This window comes from Schistocerca piceifrons, chromosome 9 (assembly GCF_021461385.2).
Source record: "Schistocerca piceifrons isolate TAMUIC-IGC-003096 chromosome 9, iqSchPice1.1, whole genome shotgun sequence".
Taxonomy (NCBI): domain Eukaryota; kingdom Metazoa; phylum Arthropoda; class Insecta; order Orthoptera; family Acrididae; genus Schistocerca; species Schistocerca piceifrons.
Window position 1 is genome coordinate 93,191,404 of NC_060146.1, and position 15,582 is coordinate 93,206,985.

Genomic DNA, 15,582 nt, shown 5'->3' on the forward strand with positions numbered 1-15,582 from the left:
GTATGCTGGGAAGCATGTTGAATGCATCCTTCTTCAACCACGCCATCGTCGAGAAAGAGTTTGTTGGTGCAGGGAGCATGTTGGTTAGGGTCAGCAACTGTGGTACCGGCTGATGTTCTGCGACGAATCCCACTTCACTGTGTCACGTGATGTATGCTGGGACGCATGTTGAGTGAATCCCTCTTCAACCATGCCATTGTCGAGAAAGAGTTCGTTGGTGCAGGGAGCATGTTGGTTAGGATCAGCAAATGTGGTACAGGCTGATATTCTCCAACGAATCCCTTTTCACTGTGTCATGTGATGTACTCTGGGAAGCATGTTGAATGCATCCCTCTTCAACCACGCCATTGTCGAGAAAGAGGTCGTTGGTGCAGGGAGCATGTTGGTTAGGGTCGGCAACTGTGGTATGGGCTGATATTCTCCGACGAATCCCGCTTCACTGTGTCAAGTGATGTATGCTGGGAAGCATGTTGAATGCATCCCTCGTTAACCATGCCATCATCGAGAAAGAGCTCATTGGTGCAGGGAGCATGTTGGTTAGGGTCAGCAACTGCAGTACGGGCTGATGTTCTGCGACGAATCCCGCTTGACTGTGTCAAGTGATGTATGCTGGGGAGCATGTTGAATGCATCCTTCTTCAACCATGCCCTCATCGAGAAAGAGTTTGTTGGTGTAGGGAGCATGTTGGTTAGGGTCAGCAACTGTGGTACGGGCTGGTGTTCTGTGACGAATCCCGCTTCACTGTGTGACGTGATGTATGCTGAGAAGCATGTTGAATGCATCCCTCTTCATCCATGTCATTTTGAGAAAGTGTTCGTTGGTGCAGGGTGCATGTTGGTTAGGGTCGGCAACTGTGGTACGGGCTGATGTTCTCCGACGAATCCCGCTTCACTGTGTCAAGTGGTGCTGGCCTCAAGTTGGTGTGAAGAGAGAGGGGGGAACACGTTACACACCACAGAAGTTCATGAACGTCATCGGTGTGACCTAGGCGTTACGGTGTGGGCTGGCATTATGCGCAGTAGCGGAACGCAGCTACATGTCTATGCAAGAGGTATCGTCACAGCATAGCGCACTATTGCAGGAAGATTACTCTGGGTCATGTCCGTCTGTTTAGGGGTGGAGTAGGTGCCGAAATTGTGTCTCTCACACACAGCCGGTGAGGTGTCCTTCACACTGGGGAGTGAAGATATTGAATGTATTGAATGGCCTGCGTAGTCCCCTGACCTTAACTCTATAGAGCGGTTGTTCCCAACAGATGGTCCGCGGACCCCCAGGGGCATTTTCTTCCATGTGTTTCATGGGAAACAAATTTAGGAACCATCTCGACATGCGGTCGGATTTCAGAGTGAGCAGTCGGATTTCCGAGTGAAAGTTTCAACTTTGAAACCTAATATTTCAGAAATAATGGACTCAAAGGTCAGATTGAACTCACCTCATTACGAACTGAACATTAAAAGTAACTGTATACTGATGGAGGACTCTGCTGTAACTATTTTTTCAAATAAATAATACCTTGTATGAAATTAGTGTTTTTTTGTTATTCACACATGTCTACTCAATGCAATCTCAAGTGCAGTACACCTGAAAGGCCAATACTCTCAGCTGTAATTTGATCCTGTCATTTTGAGTTCATACTCAATTTTTATTTTTTTTAAGGAGTATGTTATACTAAACACCCAGATTTGAAGACAAAGATTTTGAGCAATAACACTGATGGCTAAATTGGAAAAATTTTAGGCTCAATATTTTTTCAATAATGAATATGTCAGTACCAAAAACATAAAAAGTAATGAAAGAGTTAGTTTGGCTCTTTTAGGTACTTGATGCTGTGATATGACAAGGTACCAATCATGCTCGATGAGGGGGACCTCGAGGAAATTTTGTTGGGGACCCCTGCTATAGAGCATGCCTGGATGCTTTTGGAAAGAGTTTCTCAACGAACACCTCTTCTCCGAACCGTGTAAGAACTGAAAACCGCCTAGAGAGAAGAGCTCGATGAAACCCTCCCAAGCACTCCCCAGCAATTTGGTAGTCGGCATTAATAAGAGGTGCTAATGTGCATCAGTGCCCTAGGAGGGCGTATTCCCCACTGAGAGTCTGATATAGACCTTTACGTTGGGGGTCTGACCTGCGCCAAACATGAACGTTATTTACTTCTGTTACTCCACTTTCCCAGGCGGTGAAATCTGTACCATTTTTTCCTATGAATATACCACTCCACCTCTGTTACACATGTACTGTGTTTCATGTCGTCCATCTCTGCCTATGATTGTTCCCGTCCTTAGCAGTTGTCAGACTCGGGCTTTGCGACGTGTACTGTGTGCGCCTGATTCTCACCAGCAGTTCGTAGTAGACTTAGCCTGGACTTGGTTGCGAGTACTCTGCTTCTGTGTGTCCGAGAAACGGGCAACGATTCTGTATGCATGCGGAACTGTTGCAAGAGGAGTAGAGAGTTGGAAACTTTAGCGCTCCGCATGGCAATACAGTGTCATAAGGAACTTTGAACGGCTTGCATGTGGTTTGGTCTCATATTCAGGTTTCTCAACATCACAGATCACAAACAAACCAAATTTTCATTATTATACAGGTATTTTTTGGTGCGCTGGGGATATAATATAGGCCAGCCGGAGTGGCTGTGCGGTTCTAGGCGCTACAATCTGGAGCCGCGTGACCGCAACGGTCGCAGGTTCGAATCCTGCCTCGGGCATGGATGTGTGTGATGTCCTTAGGTTAGTTAGGTTTAAGTAGTTCAGCAGTTAAGTCCCATAGTTGACAGAGCCATTTTTGATATAATATAAATTTAAATCTGGTACAAACTTTCAGTCAGCATACTAACAGATGCAGACGATTTCGCAGATTTTCGTCACTCAGGTTGTCACATAGCCGTGACTTATTTATCCTCGTGATCTAAACACTGTATCACGTTCACAACCTCGTTGTGGACACGTTGAAACTCTTCCCGCTGAAAACAACATGGAACTCCTTGACAGTTTTAACGTAAAAGAAGAACCAAAGCTACATTGACGAACGATGACGCTCTAAATTGAAACGACAAGCGGTCTTGAATACGGCTCAAAAACAGATGTAATGTTGGCAGTACCCTCTAAACATTTAAAAAATTGTTGTGGTAATTCTTCCAAAGCCACAATGAATTCTTCAAAACTCCCCAAGATCTCAGGGAAATGGACGGTGCTTATTCTCAGAGGTTACCAGTTTAACAATGTGATTTTCTTTTCAAATACATCCTCATGAAATCAGAAACAACTTATTGCTCACATTACGACGTATTACTGCGGGCAGTGTACATTAGAGCCGACGTAAAATGAGAGGTGTGCAATCCATTCCAAACTTTGTAATATTCGTTCCTGCTTTCCTTTTCCTTTCAGAAACTCAACAATAGCGGGTGTTAATTCGAAAAATCCATCCAGGAATGCCTTTAGACTCAACCAACGTACATAGCATATAACATCTCTTTACTCTTCATTTAATACTGTCAAAAACTGTTGCAGCTGACGGTATAATAACTTTACTGCGCGTCCACTAATTTTCAACACGTGTTCCACGCCTGCAAATTTAGAACGAAATGCTTCTTGATGTACAAAACAATGATTTCCGTACATTGCGTCTGTCGATCGTTATAATTGCTTGCTCTTTTATCCTCAACCAAATTTTTAATTTCTTTCTACATGGTCTTGCAATACTTCCGTGGCATATTATGCGAATGCATAGTTCATTTCGAGAATTCTCTTTCTTCTCTGCTGCGATACCAATTAAGTTTTAAAGGCTTGTGACGGTACATGGCTAGATTGCGTCTTTTCTGCAAACGGTCACTGCACCCGCGAATTTCGTTGAGACCAGGAACGAATAGCGAGAGACAAACACCGCTGGCGCCACGATCCCGCCGAACTAACGAAAGTCATGCCGCCCGAAAAATTCCACACCAAATGTTGCAAGAAAGAGCGTCGCATCGCGCTGATGAACGAAATTTTGGGTGACACTATACTAAAAATGTGGTACATAAAATTTTTGCCCATTACGTTTAATGTAAATATATGGTTCAAATGGCTCTGAGCACTACGGGACTTAACTTCTGAGGTCATCAGTCCCCTAGAACTTAGAACTACTTAAACCTAACTATCCTAAGGACATCACACACAGCCATGTCCGAGGCAGGATTCGAACCTGCGACCGTAGCGGTCGCGCGGTTCCAGACTGTAGCGCCTAGAACCGCTCGGCCACTCCGGCCGGCAATGTAAATATTATGTACTTGCTTAATTCTGCAAATCTTTAGACACTAAGTGTTAGTTAGAAATCTGATATGTGCTGTTACGTGAAAATATAATTTTGAGTTATGTATTTATTCTGGTTTAACCCGCTTAGAGCAAGTGAGGTAAGGCAATATCATTGGCAGAAAGACTTGTGTGGGAGCGCTTTCTCTGGATGCGAATGTGACGTCAGAGCAGTGCGCGCAGGTCAATTACTTGATTACGAGACGTCGGAGTGAACATACGCAGGTGGTGTGTACTGTCGTGCCTATATGAGGCGCAGCTTTTACTAGCGCGCCACAGAGAGAATTAGTCATTGCGAATCAAGGCGTGACCGCAATATTACCTGGGGCAATGGGAACACTGTAGAAGACAACGATGACGACGGCTTAACATCTGCATCGAAGTGTAAGGTTGTTTTACTTTCGTTCACATTAAAAACTTTGTTAGGCATTACCCTGTGACATTCTGAGTGAAATTTATTTCAGTAGTGAGTGCTATATGTATAAACTGTAAGTACCCGATCTTGTCATTATCCTCAGACATTTTCACCTACTTAGCGTCCCATTAATTTCCATTGTTGCACACTCGTCTGTCGTGTTTAAATAGTTAAGTGAAAAGTAATAGAAGACTATCATTGCCAGACTTGTTTTTTTGCAAAAACGTAACTGAAAGTAATTAATAATAAAGCCTCAATATACCCACAGATACAATCCCATTCTTGCTAATTGAGTGAAGAAAAAGCAAAGTAAGGTAGTTTAATATTAAGATCATTCTGGCAATTTCAATTCAAGAAAAGATTAAATTAAGTTCACCTACTCCATATCTGTGTCTATCGTAAGAATACTATTCTGCACTCGCTTGGTTCGTATTTCGGCGCCACGTGGGGTAGCCGCGTGGTCTCAGGCGCCTTCTCACGGTCCACGCGGCTACCCCCGTCGGAGGTTCGAGTCCTCCCTCGGGCATGAGTGTGTGTGGCGTCTTTAGCGTATGTTGGATTACATAGTGCGTATGCTTAGGGACCGATAACCTCAGCAGTTTGATCCCATAAGACCTTACCACAAATTTCCAAATTTCGTACTTCGACGTCGTCAGTCTTTTCAAAGCCAACAGTTGATTTGATCCTGTAAATTTTTATTGTAATTACAACCCGTCCAAAGTATATAGTTTGCCATATCCAAGAATCTATTGCACAAGTAAACATTAATTTGGGTTTACGTAAATAACTGTCCAGGATGCAACTCCAGGCGGGTGTAAAATGAATGTGCGCAACGGAAAATAATAAACGCTAAAATGATGATTTGGCCCTGTCTGACTACCCCTGAAGCAGATCTTAGGATCTTTTAGTTCCATAAATTACAATCTAAACGTAAATGAATGATGAAGGTAACTAATACTGCTAAATGATAAACGTTGTTTCTTATTATACGTTTATTGCATATTTAAAGAAAAAAAGAAAAAAAACACCCTTTCTGACAAATGTGTATATTTCCTAAGTAAAACTATTAATCAATTGCCCAATTCTGTCCCTTTTATGGCCACACGATCTAACATAAATAACACGAAATGACTGACATTATCTACGTACCAAACACTACACGACACTACTTTCAAACATGATCTACAGCGGTGTGGAACCTCAGTGGAAATAAACTAACGTGATCACAGCTGTTCAGCTTTATAGCCCCAATAAGCCGAAGCAAATTGCGATATCACCGTATGTACTGCGTCAGGTGCGTCCAAGTGATGGTTCTCGTACTCGTCTGCATCGATGGAAGAACTCCAGCCACAAAATAAAACTCTTTAAAACACTCGGACGGAAGAAGGTGGCCCTCTGACTAATACACTCTTATATTGTCTTCTCATCTCTGTGTTCTACAAACGAAAAACGCGAACACCCAGCCACAAGGACGGAGTTCTAATAACGTCTCAGCGTAAGTATAGGCAGAAGAAGTGCTCTCAATCACTGAACGCTGCGACTTCCAACCCGGAGGCGAAGTCCATAATCGTGTTAAGTTCGCAGCAGTACAGTCCCTAACTGTTCTAACTATAAACTCTCCTGAGAGCAAAGACAGCAAGTCTGTCTGAACAAAGCTGATATCGAGTGAACGTCACACACGGGCGCTCTCAACGAAGACCCCGTCTCTCCAGCGATGGCTTCCCAGCATGGCTCGGCTCCCCACAATCGTAAAGCCGAAAACGATATTCCCGAAACCACGGAATATTCTCTCTACAGATTCTTCCGAACGCCGACCAACCATATTTTAGTCTTTCGTCGTCCAGCGCGGAAAGTTTGCGAGGATAAACCTATATTCGTACAATGGTACGCTTCTACCTAAAAATCCTTGGAAATAACCCAGCCTGCGTGGTTTCCGAGCGGCCGCTTCTTCTTTCACCTGCGTCCAAGATTTTCAGCGTCCGGAAGTATTATCCGGTAATCCTTCCGGCCAACCGTCACTCTATTGTGGACCAGAGCTCAGGTGCCACGACGTCCGTCAAGCTACTTCCTGTGTTTAAGCAGGACCGACACCTGTGTGGGCCTACCACACAGAGCTTGAGATCTGCCTGCCGTTTCATCTCCACTGGCGTTCCAACCTCTACTAGTACAGGCACTCATTCATTAGGCCGTTTTTATAATAAAGACACGCTTTCACCTTTCATGCAGTCAGCGTTAACAATTATTTACAAGACATACGTGACAATGTCAGTCTCCTTTATACATTCATGTATACGATGTACAACCAATCACATGATACCTAATTGTGTTTGCAGATCACGGCAAGGAATGTGGATGAGTTCTTGTAAGGTACGACATTATAGCCACCTTATAACTGTCGTGAGAAAAGAGCTACCTGTAGTCAGTCATTTACTTTTCAATAACGAGTTCAAATACCGTTTTCCAAATTAACATATCTCAGTATTAACGATACAAGACAATTGCTTTATTTGTCTTTTATTATCTGGTACACTGAGGTTACAATGCCAACGGCGTTGTCACAGTGGTCGCAGCGGCTCACGTTGGATCATCGAAGTTAAGCACTGTTGGGCTTGGTTAGCAGTTGGATGGGTGACAGTGTATGACTATAGGATAGCGGAACAAACACTAGTACCAGTTACTTCTGTAAAATATCTGGGACTATGCGTGCGGAACGATTTGAAGTGGAATGATCATATAAAATTAATTGGTGATAAGGCGGGTGCCAGGTTGAGATTCATTGGGAGAGTCCTTACAAAATGTAGTACATCAACAAAAGAGGTGGCTTACAAAACACTCGTTCGGCCTATACTTGAGTATTGATCATCAGTATGGGATCCGTACCAGATCGGGTTGACGGAGGAGATAGAGAAGAACCAAAGAAGAGCGGCACGTTTCGTCACAGGGTTATTTGGTAAGCGTGATAGTGTTACGGAGATGTTTATCAAACTCAAGTGGCAGACTCTGCAAGAGAGGCGCTCTGCATCGCGGTGTAGCTTGCTGTCCAGGTTTCGAGAGGGTGCGTTTCTCGATGAGGTATCGAATATATTGCTTCCCTCTACTTATACCTCCCGAGGAGATCACGAATGTAAAATTAGAGAGATTCGAGCGTGCACGGAGGCTTTCAGACAGTCGTTCTTCCCGCGAACCATACGCGACTGAAACAGGAAAGGGAGGTAATGACAGTGGCACGTAAAGTGCCCTCTGCCACACACCGTTGGGTAGCTTGCGGAGTATAAATGTAGATGTAGATGTAGATCTACCGAGCGCTGTTGGTAGTGCACTCAGCATCCAGTGAGGCCTACCAGCCGAGGATGACGCTGTGGTCACTCGGTATTATTGGGCCTTAGGAAGCCAGTTTGGGCGCAGTTAGTTATCTACTTACGCTGAGGTGACAGCGAAATGGACATGTACAGATGGCGGTAGTATCGCGTGAGTAAGGTATAAAAGGACAGTGCTTTGGCGGACCTGTCATTTGTGGTCCCCTGCTCAGGAGATTCGTGTTCAAAGGTTTCCCTCTTGGTTATGGCCGCACGACAGAATTAACAGGCTTTGAACGGGGAATAGTAGCTGGACCAAGACGCATGGGAAGTTCCCTTTCGGCGGTTGTTAGGGAATTCAATATTACGATATCCACAGTGTCAAAAGCGTACGGAGAAAACGAAATTTCAGGCTACGTCTAACCTGGGACAACGCAGAGTCCGACGGCCATTCCTTAACGACCGAGAGCAGCGGTGTTTGCGAAGAGTTGTCAGTGCCAACAGACGAGCAACACTACCTAAAATAATTGCAGGAATCATTGTGGGACCTACGATAAACGTATCCGTGACGACAGTGCGGCGAAATTTGGCGTTAATGGGCTTTGGCAACAGACGGCCGTCATGAATGCCTTGCTAACAGAAAAACGTCGCCTTCAACACCTCTCCTGGACTAGTGACCATACCCTTTGGGCGATACACGACTGGAAGACCGTAGCTTGGTTAGATGAGTTCCTATCTCAATTGGTAAGCGTGGTGTCACCGCCAGACACCACACTTGCTAGGTGGTAGCCTATAAATCGGCCGCGGTCCGTTAGTATAGGTCGGACCCGCGTGTCGCCACTGTCAGTGATAGCAGACCGACCGCCGCCACACGGCAGGTCTAGAGAGACGTACTGGCACTCGCCCCAGTTGTACAGCCGACGTTCATAGCAATGGTTCACTGACAAATACGCTCTCATTTGCCGAGACGATAGTTAGCATATCCTTCAGCTACATTTGCTACGACCTAGCAAGGCGCCGTATTCAATTGATAATTAATATTATGAAGCATGTACCGTAACGAGAGATGTTCTACAATTGTGGATTAAAGTTAAGTATTCTACCAGTTACCTCCTGTTTTGCTAGTCTTATTTCTCTGACCTGTTCCAGACCTAACGCCAGTCAGCGTGTAATTAAACGCGTGCATTTCGGCCTCCTCTAGAAAAACAGTGTTGGCTCTTCTGCCAACACTACAGTAAGAGATGATGGTCAGGTTCGAGTGTGGTGCAGACACCACGAAGCCATGGGCCCAAGTTGTCAACAAGGCACTGTACAAGCTGGTGGTTCCATAATGGTGTGGGCTGTGTTTACATGGAATGGACTGGGTCCTCTGGTTCAACTGAACCTATCATTTTCAACTGAACCGATCACCGACTGGAAATGGTTGTGTACGACTATTTGGAGACCAGTTGTAGCCATTTATAAGCTTCATGCTCCCAAAAAACAATGGAATTTTCATGGATGACAATGCGCTATGTCACCAGGTCACAGTCGTTCACTACTGGTTTGAAAAATTACAACGATAGTTTTGGGACCTAATGGAGAGGTCAGTTCGCGCACAAAATCTTGCAGCGGCAACACTTTCGCAATTATGGATAGCTATGGAGGCAGCATGGTTTAATATTTCTGCAGGGGACTTGTTGAGTCCCTGCCACGTCGATCTGCTGCGCTACGTCGGACTAAAGGAGGTCCGAAACTATATTAGAGGATACTCGATGGCTTCTGTTACCACAGTGTAATGTGTTGTGTAGAGAGAAACGTGTGTTGGCCTACTGTTGCCACGCGTACGGCCAAAAGATACACATTCATTACTGCCTGCGTTATTGATCAGATACTGGACAGACAGTGCCCACGTGGGCTGGCGACCGCATTAAAGGCTTCAGTTATGAAGATTTTAATGCCTTGATGGTACGTAGGTACACTGGATTACTAGTTCCGACAGCACTTCCTCCGCCCGTACTTCACTTTTGGCACAAGGGCCATGTTGGCAGGTAATGTTCATAAGGCATTCGCCAAACCCAAACCCTTCCATCGGACGGCCACTGGGTACAGCGTGGTTCGTCAATCCAAATCACTCGTTGCCATTCATCCACAGTACAGTGGTGTCACTCTTTACATCATCTCAAGTGTCCCTTAGCAAAGACTGCAGAAACGTGTGTCTTATGAGGATTATTCGATTATTCGATTATTATACCCCATTGTTTTTAACTACCTAAGCACAGACACTCTGCTAGCCGGACTTTGAAACGCACTTCTCCTGATTTCATGCGATTTTTACAAGCACTCTCCACAGTCCTGGACGGTCACTGTCCAACATGAGGCAGCCTGATCTTGATTTAGCTGCACCTGTTCCTGCGCGTTTCCACTTCACTATCAAATCATCAACAATGGGCTTGGGCAGCTTTAGAAGGGTTGAAATGTCCTTGGTGAATTTGTTGCTCAGGTGATACCCAATAAACAGTTCATGTTCAAAGTCACTGAAATCTCCGACCCAGCCGTTTCTTCTTCTTTACTGACAACACAATACTCCCGTCTTATACAGGTGCGTCGGCCTCTTGTGACATCTTGTGGACGTTTCCGCATTACAGAGGAGCTTTTTCCAAAGCTGTTTCACAAAGGAAGACTGTACTGTAGTTCCTTCTCTAGATTGTCGCACAGATGACAAAATGGTAGATATCGAAATAGATGACAGAGGGATAGAAAAACAATCAAAATCGCCCAAAGGAGGAAAGGCCGCTGGACCTGATTGGATACCAGTTCGATTTTACACAGAGTAATCGATGAAACTTGCCCCCCCCCCCCTTTCTTGCAGCGGTGTACCGTAGGTCTCTAGAAGAGCGTAGTGTTCCAAAAGATTGCAAAAGGGCACAGGTCATCCCCGTTTTCAAGAAGGGACGTCGAACAGATGTGCAGAACTGTAGACCTATATATATAACGTCGATCAGTTGTAGAATTTTGTAACACGTGTTATGTTCGAGTATAATGGCTTTTCTGTAGACTAGAAATCTACTCTGTAGGAATCAGATCGTGTGAAACCCAGCTCGCGCTATTCGTTCACGAGACTCAGAAGGCCATAGACACGGGTTCCCAGGTAGATGCCGTGTTTCTTGACTTCCGCAAGGCGTTTGATACAGTTCCCCACAGTCGTTTAATGAACAAAGTAAGAGCATATGGACTATCAGACCAATTGTGTGATTGGATGGAAGAGTTCCTAGATAACAGAACGCAGCATGTCATTCTCAATGGAGAGAAGTCTTCCGAAGTAAGAGTGATTTCAGGTGTGCCGCAGGGGAATGTCGTAGGACCGTTGCTATTCACAATACATATAAAAGACCTTGTGGATAACATCGGAAGTTCACCGAGCCTTTTTGAGGATGATGCTGCAGTATATCGAGAGGTTGCAACAATGGATAGTTTTACAGAAATGCAGAAATATCTGCAACGAATTGACGCGTGGTGTAGGGAATGGCAATTGAATCTCAATGTAGACAAGTGTGATGTCCTGCGAATACATAGAAAGAAAGATTCTTTATCATTTAGCTACAATATAGCAGGTCAGCAACTGGAAGCAGTTAATTCCATAAATTATCTGAGAGTAGGCATTAGGAGTGATTTAAAATGGAATGACCAAATAAAATGGCTCTGAGCACTATGGGACTCAACTGCTGAGGTCATTAGTCCCCTAGAACTTAGAACTAGTTAAACCTAACTAACCTAAGCACATCACACACATCCATGCCCGAGGCAGGATTCGAACATGCGACCGTAGCGGTCTCGCGTTTCCAGACTGCAGCGCCAGAACCACGCGGCCACTTCGGCCGGCGACCAAATAAAATTAATCATCAGTAAAGCAGATGCCAGACTGAGATTCATTGGAAGAATCCTAAGGAAATGCAGTCCGTAAACAAAGGAAGTAGGTTACAGTACACTTGTTCGCCCACTGCTTCGAATATTGCTCATCGGTGTGGAATCCATACCAGATAGGGCTGATAGAAGAGGTAGAGAAAATCCAACGGAGAGCAGCGCGCTTCGTTACAGAATCATTTAGTAATCGCGAAAGCGTTACGGAGATGATAGATAAACTCCAGTGGAAGACTCTGCAGGAGTGGCGCTCAGTAGCTCGGTACGGGCTTCTGTTGAAGTTTCGAGAACATACCTTCACCGAGGAGTCAAGCAGTATATTGCTCCCTCCTACGTATATCTCGCGAAGAGACCACGAGGATAAAATCGGAGAGATTAGAGCCCACACAGAGACATACCGACAATCTTTCTTTCCATGAACAATACGAGACCGGAATAGGAGGGAGAACCGATAGAGGTACTCAAGGTAACCTCCGCTACACATTGTCAGGTGGTTTGCGGAGTATGGATGTAGATGTAGCACTTAAGTTCCATCTTCAGCCGACCGGTGTGGCCGAGCGGTGCTAGGTGCTTCAGTCTGGAACCGCACGACCGCTACGGTCGCAAATTAGAATCCTGCCTGCATAGACGGGTGTGATGTCCTTAGGTTAGTTAGGTTTAAGTAAAGTTCTAGGGGGCTGATGACCTCAGATGTTAAGTCCCATAGTGCTCAAAGCCATTTGGTAAGTCCCATAGTGCTCAGATCAATTTGAACCAGTTGCTATCTTCAGATAGCGTACAGGGCATGGTACAAAAACAAAGTTGCGGTTTATCGCACAGCATGATTTCATAGCCTGTGCACTGAGGATGGATCTGAAGACAGCAGCATAGCTCTACCGAAACTAGTAATTTAGTGTACCTACATGCGATCAAGGTATAAAAACACCATATTTGTAACTTTCTTGCTATTACAGTTAGAGTTGTTGTGGACTATTTTTCTCAGTGGCACTCCATTTCGTATTTTATGTGAGTGATGGCACTCTATAAGCATTAAACCAAATACAAATATGTAGAAAGTGCGGCAGTAGAATGGGTTACTCTTTGGAATAACCTCTTGTATACTTCTCTCTACTAATCAGTCAAATTTTTACGTATATAGACCAGCACGGCGACTGGAAATTTGTACCGAGGCCGGAAATCGAAGTAGGCAGGTGCGTTAGCGACCTTGACGCAGCAGTTGAGACACGTGCACAGATTAGTCAGATTCAAATGGCTCTAAGCACCTTGGGACGTAACATCTCAGGTCATCAGCCCCTTGACTACTTAAGCCCAACTAACCTAAGGACATCACACACATCCATGCCCGAGGCAGGATTCGAACCTACGGCCGTAGCAGCAGCGCGGTTCCGGACTGAAGCGCCTAGAACCGCTCAGCCACAGCGGCCGCCGCACAGATTACTCTGGCACGCCTCTCTCCTCGATCCAAACTCTGATTGCCACCCCGGTATACCGGGTGATCAAAAAGTCAGTATAAATTTGAAAACTGAATAAATCACGGAATAATGTAGATAGAGAGGTACAAATTGACACACATGCTTGGAATGACGTAGAGTTTTATTAGAACCAAAAAAAATACGAAAATTCAAAAAATGTCCGACAGATGGCGCTTCATCTGATCAGAATACCAGTAATCAACATAACAAAGTAAGACAAAGCAAAGATGATGTTCTTTACAGGAAATGCTCAATATATCCACCATCATTCCTCAACAATAGCTGTAGTCGAGGAATAATGTTATGAACAGCACCGTAAAGCAAGTCCGCAGTTATAGTGAGGCATTGGCGTCGGATGTTGTCTTTCAGCATCCCTAGAGATGTCTGTCGATCACAATACACTTGCGACTTCAGGTAACCCTGAAGCCAATAATCGCAAGGACTGAGGTCTGGGGACCTGATAAACCAAGTATGACGAAAATGCCGGCTGAGGACACGATCATCACCAAACGACGGGCGCAAGAGATCTTTCACGCGGCTAGCAATACGGGGTGTCTTTCTTTTTTTTTCTAATAAAACTCCGTGTCATTCCAAGCATGTGTGTCAATTTGTACCTCTCGATCTACATTATTCCGTGGTTTATTAAGTTTTCAAATTTATACTGACTTTTTGATCACCCGGTACATTCAGTTCTCACTTACACATGAAAAGACTTTCCGAGACTCTCCACGTTCTGGGATAGCACCTCAGCATCGAACATAAATTTTCGCCCGCCACTTCAGTGTACATACATAAAATTATATCTGTAGGAGACCAGTAAAGTCTGTGAAATTGTATTTCTGTGAAATTTTCTTCGGAGACGATACCCTTGTTCGGAATCAAATTCATAAGGGATACGCAATCACGGTTAAATTATCGTATAAAGTAAAAACAGGAGGTTACAACCAGTCGCGCTCTACCTAGAAATTCCGAGAAGCAGCAAGCGAAGCCGAGAGATGGCGTATATTACCGACAAGGGAACCTCCCCATCGCACCCCCGTCAGATTTAGTTATAATTTGGCACAGTAGATAGACCTTGAGAAACTGAACACAGATCAATCGAGAAAACAGGAAGAAGTGTGTAACTATGAAAAAATAAGCAAAATATACAAACTGAGTAGTCCATGTGCAACACAGGCAACATCATGGAGGCTCTGAGCACAAGAGCGCCGTGGTCCCGTGGTTAGCGTGAGCAGCTGCGGAGCCAGAGGTCCTTGGTTCAAGTCTTCCCTCGAGCGAAAGTTTACTTACTTTATTATTGCAAAGTTATGATCCATCCGTTCGTTCATTGACGCCTCTGCTCACTGTAATAAGCTTAGTGTCCATGTTTTGGGACCGCACCGCAAAACCGTACGATTAGTAGACGAAAGGACGTGCCTCTCCAATGGGAACCGTAAACATTTGATCGCAAGGTCATAGGTCAACCGATTCATCCGCAGGAAAATACGTCTGATACATTATATACGACACTGGTGACGGCATGTGCGTCACATGACAGGAATATGTTGTCGACCCACCTAACTTGTACACTTGGTGAATGGGTAAAAAGATTCTTCTACCTTGCCCGATTTAGGTTTTCTTGTGGATGTGCTAATCACTCCCAAAAAAGTGATGAAAACATAAGAGTTTGGCACATAAACTGCAACAAATGAATGCTTTTCAGGCAGGATTTCCCGTTTAGTTTGATACTGACATGCTATTCCAAAACAGAGAACATCTGAAATGCTCTTCGTGTCTGGGGGAGGGGGGGGGGGGGGGAGTACCAGGTGAGCTGAGGCGTAAACGAGAATTAGGAGCCGGTCGTTATGGCCGAGCGGTTCTAGGCGCTTCAGTCCGGAATCGCGATACTGCTACGGTCGCAGGTTCGAATCCTGCCTCGGGTATGGATGTGTGTGATGTCCTTAGGTTAGTTAGGTTTAAGTAGTTCTAAGTCTAGGGAATTGATGACGTCAGATGTTAAGTCCCATACTGCTTAGAGCCATTTGAACCGTTTTTGAGAATTACGACTGAGGTGGGAAGCACGCTAGGATTGTTCGTGCAGGTGCGCGAAGCCTCTGTGCCAGGGTGAAGTAGTGGTTAGGGCATCTGCCTCAAGAGCGGGAGACAGGTTCGAATCCCGGCCTTGGTACAAATTTTTATTCGTCGCTTCAGTCCGCATATATACATCATAC